The 15,135-nt window shown below is 40.1% G+C and overlaps 1 pseudogene; it reads left to right on the forward strand.

The window, feature by feature from the left end:
• The first annotated feature begins 102 nt into the window (after positions 1-102).
• LOC109044395 (UDP-glycosyltransferase UGT4-like) lies at positions 103-15,099 on the forward strand (annotated as a pseudogene).
• Positions 15,100-15,135: the final 36 nt, after the last annotated feature.

Here is a 15,135-nt window from a genome sequence, read left to right on the forward strand (position 1 = left end):
AAGAATCTGCATCCTTTGTGCTGAGGAGCATAATTGAACGGATTTAATATGGATCAGCGCGAATTCACATCTTTCATATTCTATTTTTTCCACAAAAGAATTATCATCATCCTGACTTAAAATTGTGTGGGCTTATTGTTTGTGAGTTTGAGATAGCGCACAGAAAGTTTCGAGGCATTGTATGAGATTTGATTTTCTGCTAAAAAATTAAACGTGAGAGAAAATGAGGAGGCATGAAATGAAGTCAGGAATTCGGTCGAATGCGTCAAATTCAAAGGTTTTCATCATTATCAAAGAAAAGAAGAAGAAAAAATTATTTTTTTTTTTTTTTTTAATATGACAAATGAGAATCGTTCCAAAAACTCTAGATATTTTTCTTCATGCTGATGTATTACATTGTGCACCAGGATTACATTTTGCAAAATGTAAATACTTCTCCTGGCTCATTCATAAAAGCACCTTCTTGCACAAAGGTTACTCATCGTTTCTGAGACTGCAAAAATGCGGATCGCGGTTTGCAGCAGTAGACTTCCCAGAGGCGGATCAAGCAACTTGGCAACACCGGATTTCCTCCATTTAAACCTATACTAAATAATCAATTCTTTTCGGAGCACCTGGCCCCTCCATGAATCGATACATTTCCATAGGTTTAAATGGAGAAAAGACAATGTTGCCTATTCGCTGGATCCGCCAATGAGACTTGCTGCCTTACAGTTTATTTTATCCGTGAAAAATATACTCAACATCATTTCTCGATACCTATGATTTTCCTGAATTTTCTTCTCTACATTAAAAACTCCCCTGAGAAAATTCCAAGCAATTAAGATGGTTTGTTCTACTTTGATTAAATATAATGGAAACAGAGACTTGGAAATCTCGCAAACCAGTTTCGCATTTTTTTAGGCTCCCGTTAATACGACCTAACTACTAATGTGAGCTATATTAGAACATACCTATGATATTACTTTCCTTATCAAACGGAACAGAAAAATCTGTTCCAAAATTAGATACTTCAATTGTTAATCAAACTGTCAACTTCAAAACTTCAATGACTATTCCCTCTCAAGAAATAATTTTTGAAAATTTGATACTTCAATACTTCATCAACCTGTCAATTTCAAATCTTCAACGACTCTGTAAACTCCTATGTGCTCATCTTTTCCTCTAAACTTTACTTTCAGTGATATATTTCCACTTGAAAAGCTTTCCTTCCCACTTTTAGAACATCATCGATATAAAATTATCATGAGATTCCACTTGAACTCAAAACCACACCACACACCACCCAAAACCACTCCAGTTTAAATGTATCTTCCATTCAGTTTTTTGAGCGCATTTCCTTCTTCAACGTGTATCAACTTGTATTTGAGATAATCAGCAGGTTTTGATTACTGTATAACAATGCTAAAATTGGCGGAATATGATAATCGATTGAAGTGCTTCGAAATTCTTAGTGTCCAATTCTGCTAATCATAAAAGCTGCACATGAAATGTTGGTACATTTCCGGAGCTGATTAGCGGCTGTCCATAAATTATGTAATGCTCTAGCAGAGGGCAGACGTATGAGCTTGCAAATGGGGGAAAAACCGCCCGCATCCGAAAAACTTATATTTTTCCCTGACCATTCATATGAATGGGTCCTAAAAACCGAAAATTTACTTTATGCGTGGTTGCCAAGTCATCTAAAAAAATCGATGAAATCGTTGAAAAATACGAGGCGCGTTCGGTCGCAATCGCGTTTTTTGCATTTTTAAGGGCATGTGGGAGGCTCAAAAAATATGTTGATCTAAAAATTAAGTAGCACACCTAAAATAAATACTAAAAGTGAGTTAATTCTCCAAAAATCAGGACTCTAGCCTATCTCCATCATGCTTAAACAGTGCGATGGAATCAGGAAAAACAGCTTAAATCATGTGATTTTTTGACACAAAGTGCAGAGGAGGCACCCCAAGATACTGGTTTTTCGAGGAACGCTTTGGCACACTTTAGTTTGATGCCTAGGCGAAACTTTTTCCCTCTATACGTTTTTGAAATTCGAAAGTCGATTTTTTTTTGACTAGCCCTAGTGTAGGTGATAGGTGTTGCATTGGCCGACTGGCGCGCTTTGTTAAACCTACCACAGGATTTGGCTCGTGTTCTTTAGGATTTGGCTGAGAATCAGACACTAGATTCTGATAATTCCGAAGTCCAACGTTGATACAACAGTCATCGATCAAAAAAATTATCCGTATCCAGTCGCAAAAATTCGTCTTAAATGTATTCATGCATATAAAACAGCAAGTACTTTTTTTCATCACACGGGGAATTTTCCAACCCTGGTAAAAATTGGCAGTAGAATCCGTGTTCAAAAATACCATAGACCTACAGCTGGCTGTAAGAATTCCAATAGCTTCTATAGCCGGCTACAAAATTTCTTATAGCCTTGTACAGCCGATGGCGATTAAACAATAGCCAGGCGAAATAGTGTATGCTAAACGCTACTAATTACGGATGCTAGGACTTAATGAGTTTTTGGAATACTGCTTTCTTTTTGGGTCGTAGTATCTTGATTTATTTTGCGAGGAAAGCTCCGTACTTTTGAAGGATGCCTGCCATTCCTAATATGTTGGAACGCCCTCAATTTCGTATGATACTGTGCAATACCTCTGGTGTGAAATAGTTGCTTCAAGCGCCGTGGCACGCTGCGGCGCGGCGCGGCAGGCGGGCAGCTAGCGCGGAACGCGCATTGGCGCCTACAAACCTAACAGGGATACTTCACGCGTTGCGCAATGCTTGAAGTATCCCTGTTAGGTTTGTAGGCGCCAGTGCGTCGCCGCTCCGCTCCGCTTTGTTTTAGGCTCTAATATTTAATCTGGCGGAGTCAGCGTTATTCGACTCATGATTTTGAAATGTTCGCACGTCCTGTATGGATTATGCTCCTTTTAATCGATGAAAAAAAATATGTATTAAAGGAAAATATAATGTGTGTTTTGTGAATATTAAGGTGGTTCCGTATCAAACTTGATGATTTCCAAAGCACACGAATTTCTACACAATTTCGTATAGCCTTTTATAATCGATGGCGAAGAAGCAACAGCCAGGTGATAAAGTGTGAAGCCCGGCGCTTGGAAATATAGCCCAGCTGCATTATTTTTTATCGCTTCGTATAGCCCGGCCGTATGATTTTCTCCGCATTCTACAGCCAGCTATATGATTTTCTGTAGCCTTCTTTAGCCGGTTATAAGAATTCCTATGGTATTTTGAAACGCAGCTCTTATCGCCAATTTTTACCAGGGAAGCTGACGCCTCTGATTGAGCTGTAAAAATTCGTACGAACTCATTGGATGAATCCACAGGAACCATTTTTTGTTTTTTCCAATACGCCTTGGAAACACCCTCAAAAAATTCTGAAAAGTCCGGTCTTGAGCGCGCGTCGACGCGCCGCACAGTGGATCGAGTCAATTAGAGAGGTCCGGCATGACATTTTTGACAAAAACTGCGAATTTTGATGTCTAATTCGTCTTATTTTAAATTTCAAGGGGTGGTTTCAGAAGAAAATTCAACGAGAAAACCGATGAGACCACTTTTATGACCTCAAAGTTTAGTATACATGGAGTTATAAATGTTTAAAGTTTCCAAGTTTTGTCCGAACTCTCATAATGACTCGATCCCTTGTGCACCGGGAGGACTGGGTGAGGCAAAGGATCGCTACTACTTCCCCTTGCCCAGCCCTCCCGTCGCACATTGGGTGTGCGGCGCGCACTGTTAGCATAAAACCAAAAAACCGCCGAATACATGATTATCTTCCACAAAATCCGATTTTGCATAGTGCGACAGCACTGAAAAAAAATTCTCGGCGTTTCTACCAAGGTCCGTTGGTACCTTTACCATCTCACTTTTTTTTACCAATTATTGGTAATTTTACCAAGACAGACTGATAAGCTTACCTTAAAACCGGTATTTTTACTGTTTTATCCCAGGTAAGAATACCACTTTTATTGGTAATCAATTCCCGGTAACTTTGCCATTTTATCTCGGTAATTCTACCACAGTCGATAAAAAATATTGGCGTTCTTACCAAGGTCCAGTAAAATTACCAAGAAAGTCAATAATTTTACCGAGATTTCTCGGTAAAATTACCAATTCCATAAATGGTAATTTTACCAAGAAAAAACTGGGATCAAATAGAACCCTGAATTCTTAGTAATTTTACCCTTTTCTCGGTAAATACACCGAGATTTTTTTTTCAGTACATGTTTCCTCTCGTAATTTGGTCTCCTTCATTCGGAGATGGCTTTAGTTTTGCTCTGATATGTAAAAATTCTCCGGGAGCCGATGTTCTATCGGAAAATTCCCCGTTTGTAGAAAAAAATTCGATTTTCCGAAAAATTGGTGGGTGCTGGAGGAAAAAGAAGGAAATTTCAGGGCACAAAGCAAAATTTGCGAATGAATCAACTTCTAAACCACCAGCGGTTTTTTCAAAAACATGTTATCAGCTCGTGTTATTTTAAAAAAATTTAACCATTTTTTTTAAATTTGGCTGCAGAATATTTCTGAGTTTAAAAAAGAAACTTCCATGAAAGGGACGACTTAATTGCATAGTTTTAGTTTTTTTTACATGGAATGTGTTGTAATTTGATGATTAGAGTCAAGAAGTAGATAATTTCATTGCAACACGTAAAAAAATATCCGATAATGTAATTATTTTCTCGAAAAAAGGCGATAAGAATACTACATGTATATTTTCTGTCAAAATTTCTGGATAAGTTAAGAAAGTTCACAGTACACGCCCAAGAACAATTCTTGATCAGATTTCTTTTCGAAAAATGAAACACGAGCGGCAATTCTTAACATCGCAATTAGAGCCGCGTATTTTTTTATTTCCGCTCTATTTACTTGCTCTACGAGAAATTTTGGCATTTGTTGTTAACGACCGGCATGGTGAGCGTTTTATGTGTCCCAATTTTGAGGGGAAACTCATGTAGTATGCAGCATTGTAAATGTCGCAGGCAATTAGTCAAATCAGGCGTGTTATCAAATGCCCAGGCAGTTAGTGAAACTTTGACGAAGGAAATTTTGTAAATTTATCGCGAAGAGCTTACGAGTTTTCAATATATTTTGGGGAAAAATAGCTCATCAAATCGAAGAACTCGCCTTCTTGTTCCTTCCTTTTCAAATGATTCTTAAATTTAAATGTTAAAGTCGTAAAAGTCCTGGGTTCTAAGACATGCTGAAAATTCCAAGATAAATGCTCGTTTAGGAGCGCTAAAAACTGTTTAAAATACTATTGTGTAATACACGTTTTTATTCAGAATTTTTTCTTTCGATCAGCAGCAATGAATTATTTTGTCTGTAACGAGAAGAAGAATCAGAATTTTAATTTAAGTTGGATTTATTGACTATTTTCCCAGGCATTTGACAAAATGTCTGATTTTCCTATTGCCTGCGACATAAATATTTCAACTCTGAGTTATTGACACCTCTTCTTTATTATTGTGTAAACTTACAATTCACAAATGAAGGATTTCTTACAACTAGATTTTTTCTAATTATTCTGATTCCCTGTTATAGCCATGAACTTGCCTTTGTTTGCACTGACATTATTATGTCTGGCGGTTGGCTGTAACTCTCACAACATACTGGTGTTCTTACCATTACCAGGCTGGAGTCACTACGTCCAAGTGCAACCAATTTTTCAGGCATTGGCAGAGCGCGGTCACAATCTAACTGTTTTAAGTCCGTTTCCACCCAAAAAACCGATAAAGAACTTCAACCACATTTACTTGGGTGTAGAAGGGTGGACTCAAGTGATGGGTAAGTTTTGATCTTACCTTTATTAACCCTCTATGGCATGAGTTAATTTTAGATCTCAGATTCTGGGGGACCAGTGTTTGAAACCCAAAGGCGCCAACGCGCCAAATACGCCGAAGAAATTGGTCATGGCGCTTAAAAAATGAAGGTTCTGCGCCATCGTGGCCCCTAAAAATCCCCAATCCTGAACTGCATTTTGCAATTCGGAACTATAAATTCTGGCTCTTCTGGAAAAACACTTATGTGCATAGGGAAAGTAATGGCACATACGTTGTTTTCAAACCAGGCTAGAATTTATGGTTCCAAATTGCAAAATGTAGTCCAATTAAAGTCAGTCTCTCTCACCCGGGTCGGCTTCCAGTTAAGTAAAGTTTTGTTATTCTTTTACTTAATCTGACTCGGAAGCTTGATTTACTGAAATTTCCTTCGATACTCGCATTTGAGACAATTATTTACTGTAGAAAACACTTACCTCAACACGAACCGAGTATTTCCGAAAAATTAAGGGCATCTAAACGTTGGAAGAATAGCCGTTTTTTTCACCTAGGACACCTAACCGCCCAGCTTATTCTTTGCTTTTAAGTCTTTCAGTTTCAAGTGTGCGTCTTAAATTAAACTCGCGTTGAAAGTGCACGTAATTTTAATATCGAACACTCACCCGTTTCAGCAGTTCCCACAAGACGCCATTTATTTTGTTTTTTTTACCACGGGTTCCTAACCTCCTGCGCTGGAAGGCATGGGGGAGTTAGTATTGCCCTAAGACACGGCAAGAAAACAGGGATGTATGTCTGCGGGCCGATTATTGAAACTGATAGACAAAGCTATAGACAAAGCGATAGACAAAGAAGACACAGTAAGTATAGAGCGATCCTATTGGTTGATATGGCTGGTTCCTATAGACTAAGGAAAAACAAGCGGGAAAGTTCTAATACTGTCGTATTAGAAAAGCGCTCAGGTGTCAGTAAATGTATTTAATGAAGAAAGGACGTATAAACTCCGTCGACTTGGCTGGGAAATGGAAATAAAACATCAGCTGATAGCAAACAAAGGTTACCAAGGAAACCGTAAACGCGTATTTTTGTTTCCCGAAAATGAGCTCACCGTTGAGCTCATCAGGCGCGTTTTTTTTAGGCTTCATTTGAGTTCAACGATCAATTTCGATAAGAATTACTCTACCGTTAAGAAATGTTCTTATAGACAAACGATCGAAACTACCTGCGCATTACGTTGAAAGCATAAAATACAGTTTTCACAGCTTTATTTATTTTAAAAATGGACCCCCCCAAAAAGCCTACACATCGATGAGCTGATGCGCCATTTAAACGCATTAGCACTAAAAAGCGCTGCCTATCGGCTGAGCGCTTTAAATGATGGACTAACTGTCGGGTCTTTGGTGGGTTAGTCCATTACCTACCTCCTATGCCCATTGCCACCACCCGCTCCCACCAATAGGATCCCTCCAAATCCCTTTTGTCGTCTTTGTCTATAGCTTTGTCAATCAGTTCCAATAATCGGCCTGCTGTTAGTCTATCATTTTCTCCTTTTGTCTTTAGGAACCACCCATTCTAGCCAGTGGGATCGCTCCATACTTCCTATATCGTCTTTGTCTATAGCTTTGTCCATCAATTTCAATAATCAGTCCGCAGGTCGATTTTCAGTTTCCCTCACGTATCATGCACGAGTAACCGCAGTGCACTGAAAAAAAATTCTCGGCGTTTTTACCAAGGTCCGTTGGTACCTTTACCATCTCACTTTTTTTTACCAATTATTGGCAATTTTACCAAGACAGTTTTAAGCTTACCTAAAAACCGGTATTTTTACTGTTTCTCTCAGGTAAGAATACCACTTTTATTGGTAATCAATTCCCGGTAACTTTGCCATTTTATTTCGGTAATTCTACCACAGTCGATAAAAAATATTGGCGTTTTTACCGGGGTCCAGTAAAATTACCGAGGGAGTCAATAACTTTACCGAGATTTCTCGGTGAAACTACCGATTCCATAAATGGTAATTTTACCAATAAAAAACTGGGATCAAGTAGAACCCTGAATTCTTGGTAATTTTACCCTTTTCTTAGTAAATACACCGAGATTTTTTTTCAGTGTATGTCTGGTCGATTTTCAGTTTCCCTCACGTATCATGCACGAGCATTGGCGGATCCAGCAATTTGGCAACACCGAATTCCCTACACTTAACCTATGGAAATGTATCGATTCATAGGGGGCCAGGTGCCCCGACAAGAGTCGATTATTCAGCATAGGTTTAAATGGAGGAAATCCGGTGTTGCCAAATTGCTGGATCCGCCTCTGTGCGCGAGTAACCTCAGTGTGCGTTTATTCGCTTTCAGCCGACTGGAATCCGACATGGTCATTCAAGTTCAGGCACCCTGTCGAGCTCCTCCACGTCTGGCAAGACATGGCCGACCTTATCGTCCCGGGGGTGTTTCAATCCGCCGCCTTCCGGAACCTCTTCGGCTCCAAGTTCGATCTCGTCTTCCTGGAGCTCTTCTTCGCTCAGGAGGCCTTCGTCGTCCTCGGACGCCTCTTCGACGCCCCCATCGTCACCTACTCCTCCTTCGGCTACAGCCCGCAGATCCTCAAGCTCGTCGGCGCCACCAACGCTTTCAGCTACCTCGCCCATAAGGACCTCCCCTACGCCGGCCCCATGAACCACTGGCAGAGCCTGGACAACGCCCTCATGAGCTACCTCACCATGATCTATGTCGACTTCTTTTATTACCCTGTCCACGATATAGTCATCGCTGAACACATACCTGGTCGGCACCCCCCATCACAGAGATGCTGCGAAACGTCTCCCTCTTCCTCCTCCAGGCTGACACAGCCATCGACGGTGCTAAATTGTATCCGCCCTGCGTTGTCGAAATTGCCGGGCTGCATTTGAAGGACCCAACGCCGTTAGATGAGGTAAAGTGCATCCCCTCTATTCTTTTCTATTTAAAATCACCAGACGGCGCACGGTGGATCGAGTCAATGGAAGAAGTCGGACATAAAATTTTAGACAAAAATTGTAAAATTTTACGCTTATCTCATCACGATTTTAATTTTAATGGGTGCTTTTTGTAGAAAATTTTACGATAAAACCAATGGAGCTATTTTTATAACGCCAAAATTGCATATTAATGAAGATAGACGCTTTTAAAGTTTCTAAATCCTGTCCGACCTCTACCAGTGACTCGATCCACTGTGCGGCGGGCTCATTATCAAACTTGCTAGATAAAGCTACAGACAAAGGGGAAATGGAGTGAAGATAAGGCAAAGTGTATCCTATCTCTTCTTTTGTCTTTGAAATTACAGGAGGAATGGGTTTATTATCAAAATTTATAGATAAAGCTCTAGACACAGAGAGGATGGAGAGAAGATAGGGTAAAGTGTATCCACTATCTTCTTCTCTCTTTGAAAATTTCAGGACGGTGGGTTGATAATGAAAATTGATAGATAAAGCTATAGACAAAGGGAAAATGGAGGGATCCTATTGGTTGGAACAGATGGTTATCAAAGACTCAGGGGAAAACGATAGACTTACTGTAGGGTTTCATGTAGGCTGCCATTATTTAGTCTACCGCACTCACCTCCTATGCTTAATACAACCGCTTGCTTTAACCAATGGGATTGCTCCATTTTCAATCGGTCTTCTTTGCCTATAGCTTTGTCTATCGATTTCAATAATCAGCCCGCAGAGTGCGCGGGAGTCCTCTCAATGTCCGGCGTGAAAACTCCAGCCGCGATGCGGAGATTCACGTCGCACCAGGCATCGGGAGCATACCTGAGAGCATCGTACTGTAAAATAATCATTGCGTCAAGAACGCGCGTTAAAAACAATAATATTGGAGACTTAAACGCAGATTAAGATAGAAGTCGACGCGGCCAGACGTGAGTCACGACCTCGTGGACATCCAATTTTGACGTGACGAGTTGGAATTGGATGATCATAGTGACTTGAGTCGGAGACAAAATTAATATTATCGGAGACTTAAACGCAGGGGTAAGAAAGTAGGCCACGCGGCCAGACGGAAAGATATTACTTCGGGGACGAGGACAAGGGAGTCACGACCTCGGGGACATCCAATTTTGACGTGACGCGTTGGAATTAAATGATCATAGAGACTTGAATCGGAGATAAAATTAATATTATCGGAGACTTAAACGCAGGGGTAAGAAAGTAGGCTACGCGGCCAGACGGAAAGATATTACATTGGGGACGTCAGATTTGAACGAGACGTGTTGGAATCAACAAACATAATTAGTTAGTTTAAAAAATGGTTCGACATTTTGTTTTAATGTGAAAGCTAGAAGACAAAGTAACCCAAACGTGTGGTCAATACGATACTTTTTGATTAATGTTTATCTGGATTTTAACCTTTCGATTAAAAAATTCCATGTTCGTTAAAAATAAGCAACATACCGTCAAGAGCGAACCTGCATAGCTTTAGCGATATTCCAATGCGCTAGTTACTCGAAAGTCCGAATTATAGTACGCTATTACTTAGTATTTATCGTGTGATAGCGAGAAAGACTGTGTGAGAAATAAGGGTGTTAACATCCTCAAGCAGTGTTCGAGACTAGCAGGCGCCAACGCGCCAAATGTGCCTTAAAAAATCGGCCATGACGCCTAAAAAATGAAGGCTCTGCGCCAACGTGGCCCCTAAAAATTGCCCCCTAAAAATCTGGATTTTCATAGGAAGTCGCATAAAGAAAGGAAAACAAATCCATTTGAATTGAAAAAACTCGGAATTTTCAGCACTACAAGTGAAAGTTTTTTCTATATTCTTCACGATTTCATTCTTAGTGCTTTTGCCTTTCCCAAGTTACAGGTACTTACTTGTTCTGTTACGAGAACATTTTACGTCTAACTTTTCACTAAATGCGCCGTAATAGGCAAAAAGTCAATTTGGCCCCTAAAAAATCTTCAATGACGCCTAAAAATCGGGCTTGATGCGCCACATGACTCCTAAAACTCAGAGGTGAGTTTCGAACACTGATCACTTAAGCCTTACGCTGCTACATTTCGTCAAGTTGATTCAATGAAAAGCGCCTTCAATTGAGTTTGACACTATGCAACACATGGGAGCTGAAATATTTGTATCAGGAAGACTGTGGTCCACTGCTCACTCAGCAAGTGACTACGTGCATCTAAAAATATGTTTCCGTATTTAATTATGATGACTATTAATTATTTTTTTCATTCTTAATGATATTGTATTCACTCAACATCTTGCGTCTAATTTTTCACTAAATGCGTCGTAATAGGCAAAAAAGTCAATTTGGCCCCTAAAAAATCCTCAATGACGCCTAAAAATCGGGCTTGATGCGCCGCGTGACTCCTAAAACTGAAAGGTAAGTTTCGAACACTGTCCTTAAGCAATCGTATACCCGTAAATTTCTAATGGACCACTAGACAAGGTACGAATTTAAGCAATCTGATACATGTTTCTTAACCAGAATTTCACGTAGAACACGATTCACACTACGAAAATTACCGAAATCAACTTCTAACGAAGATATTAAAGTTTTTATTTCGCACTGATTACGAGGAATTTGAACTGCCCGCTCACAAGAAACTCAAAGCTCTACGTGAGTCAAATCGCGCACTACAACGGTTTCAGCAAGCTTCTCAATCGAGCAATGTTCATTTTCCACCATGTGTTGTTCAAACTATTGGTAATTTGCTATAGCTGAGCCAAAGTGTCAAGATTGAAGTTGAAGATTTTTACATCGCAGAGACTGTCATGATAAACATTTAGCGCGCGATGTGAATCACGTAGAGCATTGAGTTTTCATGAGCGGGTGGTTTGAATTCACGCATCAAGAATCATTAAATATCTTCGTCAGGAGTTGATTTTGGTAATTTTCGTTGTGCGTATCGTGTTCTACGTGAAATTTTGATTGAGAAACATGTATCAAAATGCTGAAATTCGTACCTTGTCTAGTGGTCCATTGTGTACTCCTGAATCCCTCTCACTAATTTTTTCTCAGGAATTGCAATCGATCATGGACAACGCGAAGAGCGGAGTGGTATACTTTTCTTATGGCTCAGTCGTCAAAATGAGTCATTTACCGAGGGAAATGATCGAAGCATTCCTCACGACTTTTGAGCGACTTGATCAAGTCGTCCTCTGGAAAACAGACTTAGACACAACAGATGTAACGATTCCACGGAACGTTCACGTGAAGAGATGGTTCGCACAGACTGGAATCCTAGGTAATGTGGACTACATTTTACAAGAAGGGAGTGGCTTATTTTAGTAACAGCGTATGAGCCATCACTTAAACTTTAGTCCGAGAGCCCGATGGCATTTTGCGACAAACACGTGACACGAGTTTTGACCACTTAAATCAAAAGCTGTACTCAAATTGACACTGAGAATGATCATTGGCCACGTTGTGGGGTGTGCCAACAAGTGGCTGACAACCATTTTCCGTGTCGGTTCAGATTCAAGTAGTCAAGACTTGTGTCCCGAGTTTGTCCCAAAATGTCGTCGGGCTCTCGGACTACTGTGCGGATACACTGGTAAAAAAACCTCTTGATTCAAGAGTGCAGTTTCTTGTCGCCGGATTTAAGAGTCTGGACTCTTGTTTCAATGCAAAATCCGCTTGAATCAATGCAAAATCCGCTTGAATCAATGTAAAATCCGCTTAAAACAAGAGTTCAAGACTCTTAAATCCGGCGACAGGAAACTGCACTCTTAAGTCAATGCAATGCGGCATTGGTCCAAGAGGTTTTTTTTACCAGTGTAGCTCCTTTTGTGGATGAGTCATAAATAGTAAACCATGACTGCAAAATTCAGAGTCTATTCCACTTCATATCCAATTTTTTTAATAGCAGTTGGCTTAAAAACACGTTTTGATTCAAAAATAAAATGAACTGCGTTCAGCAGAAAAGAACCAAACCCTATTAGCTATACTGTCAAATTTAATTCGATGGTTCAATTGTTTACGTTGTGCGAATTTTAATCAATTTTCTGCATAGTACGAGGCAAGTTCCTTACAATTTTCAAAGAAATCCTCACAAACGTTCTTTTGTAAAAATTGAATTGCCCGGTTAAATTTGGTACTAGCTGCAATGTGGCTTGGTTTCTCTCTGCCGAACACGGTACAAATGTCAAGAGAGACTGGAGCTATAATGACTGAGGGTTTGTTGTTCGGTGAAACGAATAGTTTTAAGAAAAAGCTTTTTATAGTGTTCAACATCTATGCTCGAGTTTTAAAACTTATTGGATTAAGTAAATCTTGACGCATGTACGTACTCTCAGTTTCGCCGCCCAATGAGAGGACACTGTCAAGTGTCAAGTTCGGATTTAGGAACTTTCATATTTCAATTTCTCCCATTTCATGACCGTCAAAAGTTCCGGGATTCTTTTCAATTTTTTTCAAAAGCACCGAGAAAGTTCCGAAAAAATGCAAAAGATCCGGAACATTTCGGGAATTTCAAAAGGTCCCGAGAAAAATTCAGGAAAATCCAAACAGTTCCGGAATTCGGAACTAGTTCCCAACTTCCCGGAAATGGGAGGACTTCCCTCAAACTTTCCTTTTCTGGCGATCCGCGGGACCAATTTCTATGTTCATTGCGGCTATCGGTAGGCAAGAACCTAGGAATAAGCCCGTGAGATGTTGCATGTGTGAGGAATTTGCGATTTAACTGTTGATTCTTATGTAAAAGTTCGCGAGAAACACGATGGTGCCACTGGTTTTCTCTGAAATCAACTCCCACTCCCAAGCTCAAAAAAAGCTCTCAAGTTGAGGCCAAAATGGAGAGGATATCCCATGCTATCCTGAGAGTCCACCTCTACATCAAAACAAACTCTTCATGCAAAGATAGGGAGCAAATACATTAACAGGATTACCACTTTATTTGGGGACTCCAAAACTGAAACACAGCAAACCTATTAATGTATTTGCTCCCTATCTTTGTATGGAGTGTTTGTTTTGATGTGAAGGTGGACTCTCAGGATAGCGTGGGATATCCCCTCCATGTTGGCCTCAACTTGAGAGCTTTTTTGAGCTTGGGAGTTGATTTCAGAGAAAACTAGTGGCACCATCGTGTTTCTCGCGAAATTTTACATAAGAATCAACAGTCAAATCGCAAATTCCTTACACATGCAACATCTCCGTTCCCTTTACATTCTGAAAACATGTGCTGTCTCTGTTAAAGCTCATCCAAACTGCAAGTTATTCGTAACGCACGGAGGTCTCTCCAGTATGATGGAAGCAGTTCGTGCTGGCGTGCCTGTGGTGGGCACTTCCTTCTACGGTGATCAAATAATCAACTTGGCCAACGCAGAGTACCTCGCGGTTATGGTCTACACGTCCATTATACCAATCTAACGCAGCAATGGTTAGAGTCGGCTATCAGGAGGATCGTTAACGATCCCAAGTATGTTAATTTGGTTTTTTGTTCTAATTTTGTAGGTATCTTTACATTGCGGATTTTTGCCTTTGCATTTTATTTCGAAAAGAGCTGTGCCTGCAGTCAGTTACGACGCTTCGTTTGAGGATCACACTTTTGTGTCATGCCTCAAGTCATATTCATGACGGCGCTTAATTCTGTCTCGGATTTTGCGGGCTGTTAAGTTGGGTTTACTGACGAGTCTGATCTACTGTTGAAGTCTGAAAAGACCCAAACCGGTATAGATCTCTCGGCGTGACCTCAATATTCCAATGCAAACTGCCTAAGCTGAGCACTCTCTCCCCCTCAGTTTTGTACTGGTTCTCATTACAGTTTAAGAGAGAGAGAGAGAAAAAAGATAGATTCTAATTATAATTTTTGGAACTTTTTGGTTTTATTTTTCCCGCGAAACGGTGTGGACCCTGCAGCACCGTTTCTCCACCTTGTTACATACAGATCGGGCTACTTCGTGTTTTTTCTCATTAGCTCAAAGAGTTTAGTATGAGCTCATTCAGATGCGAAAATATTTATTGTAGTTCTTAATCTTGGACCCAATTTAGTAATCCAGCCGGTTCATCGCTTAATATGTTCCTTCTTTGCTTTCAGATATAAAGAAAATGCACTTAGGCGGTCCGCTATTTTCAATGATAAACCAATGCCGCCTCTGGAAAACGCTGTTTATTGGATAGAATATGTCATCAGGCACAAAGGTGCCCATCATTTAAAACCCATAGCTGCTCATATACCGTGGGATATGCTGTTTCATTTCGACGTTTATCATCTGTTCCTGGCAACAATCCTTGCTCCAATATGTGCTCTTTGTATGGGTGTGTTTTGCCTTAAAAAACTGTTTTCCCGAAAGTCAATAAAAGAAAAAACAAATTAAAACAATCAATTATTTTGCAAGATGTCTACTCGCAAATAGCAATTTTTATTCTTATT

The sequence above is a fragment of the Bemisia tabaci genome, chromosome 10, assembly GCF_918797505.1.
Source record: "Bemisia tabaci chromosome 10, PGI_BMITA_v3".
Lineage (NCBI taxonomy): Eukaryota > Metazoa > Arthropoda > Insecta > Hemiptera > Aleyrodidae > Bemisia > Bemisia tabaci.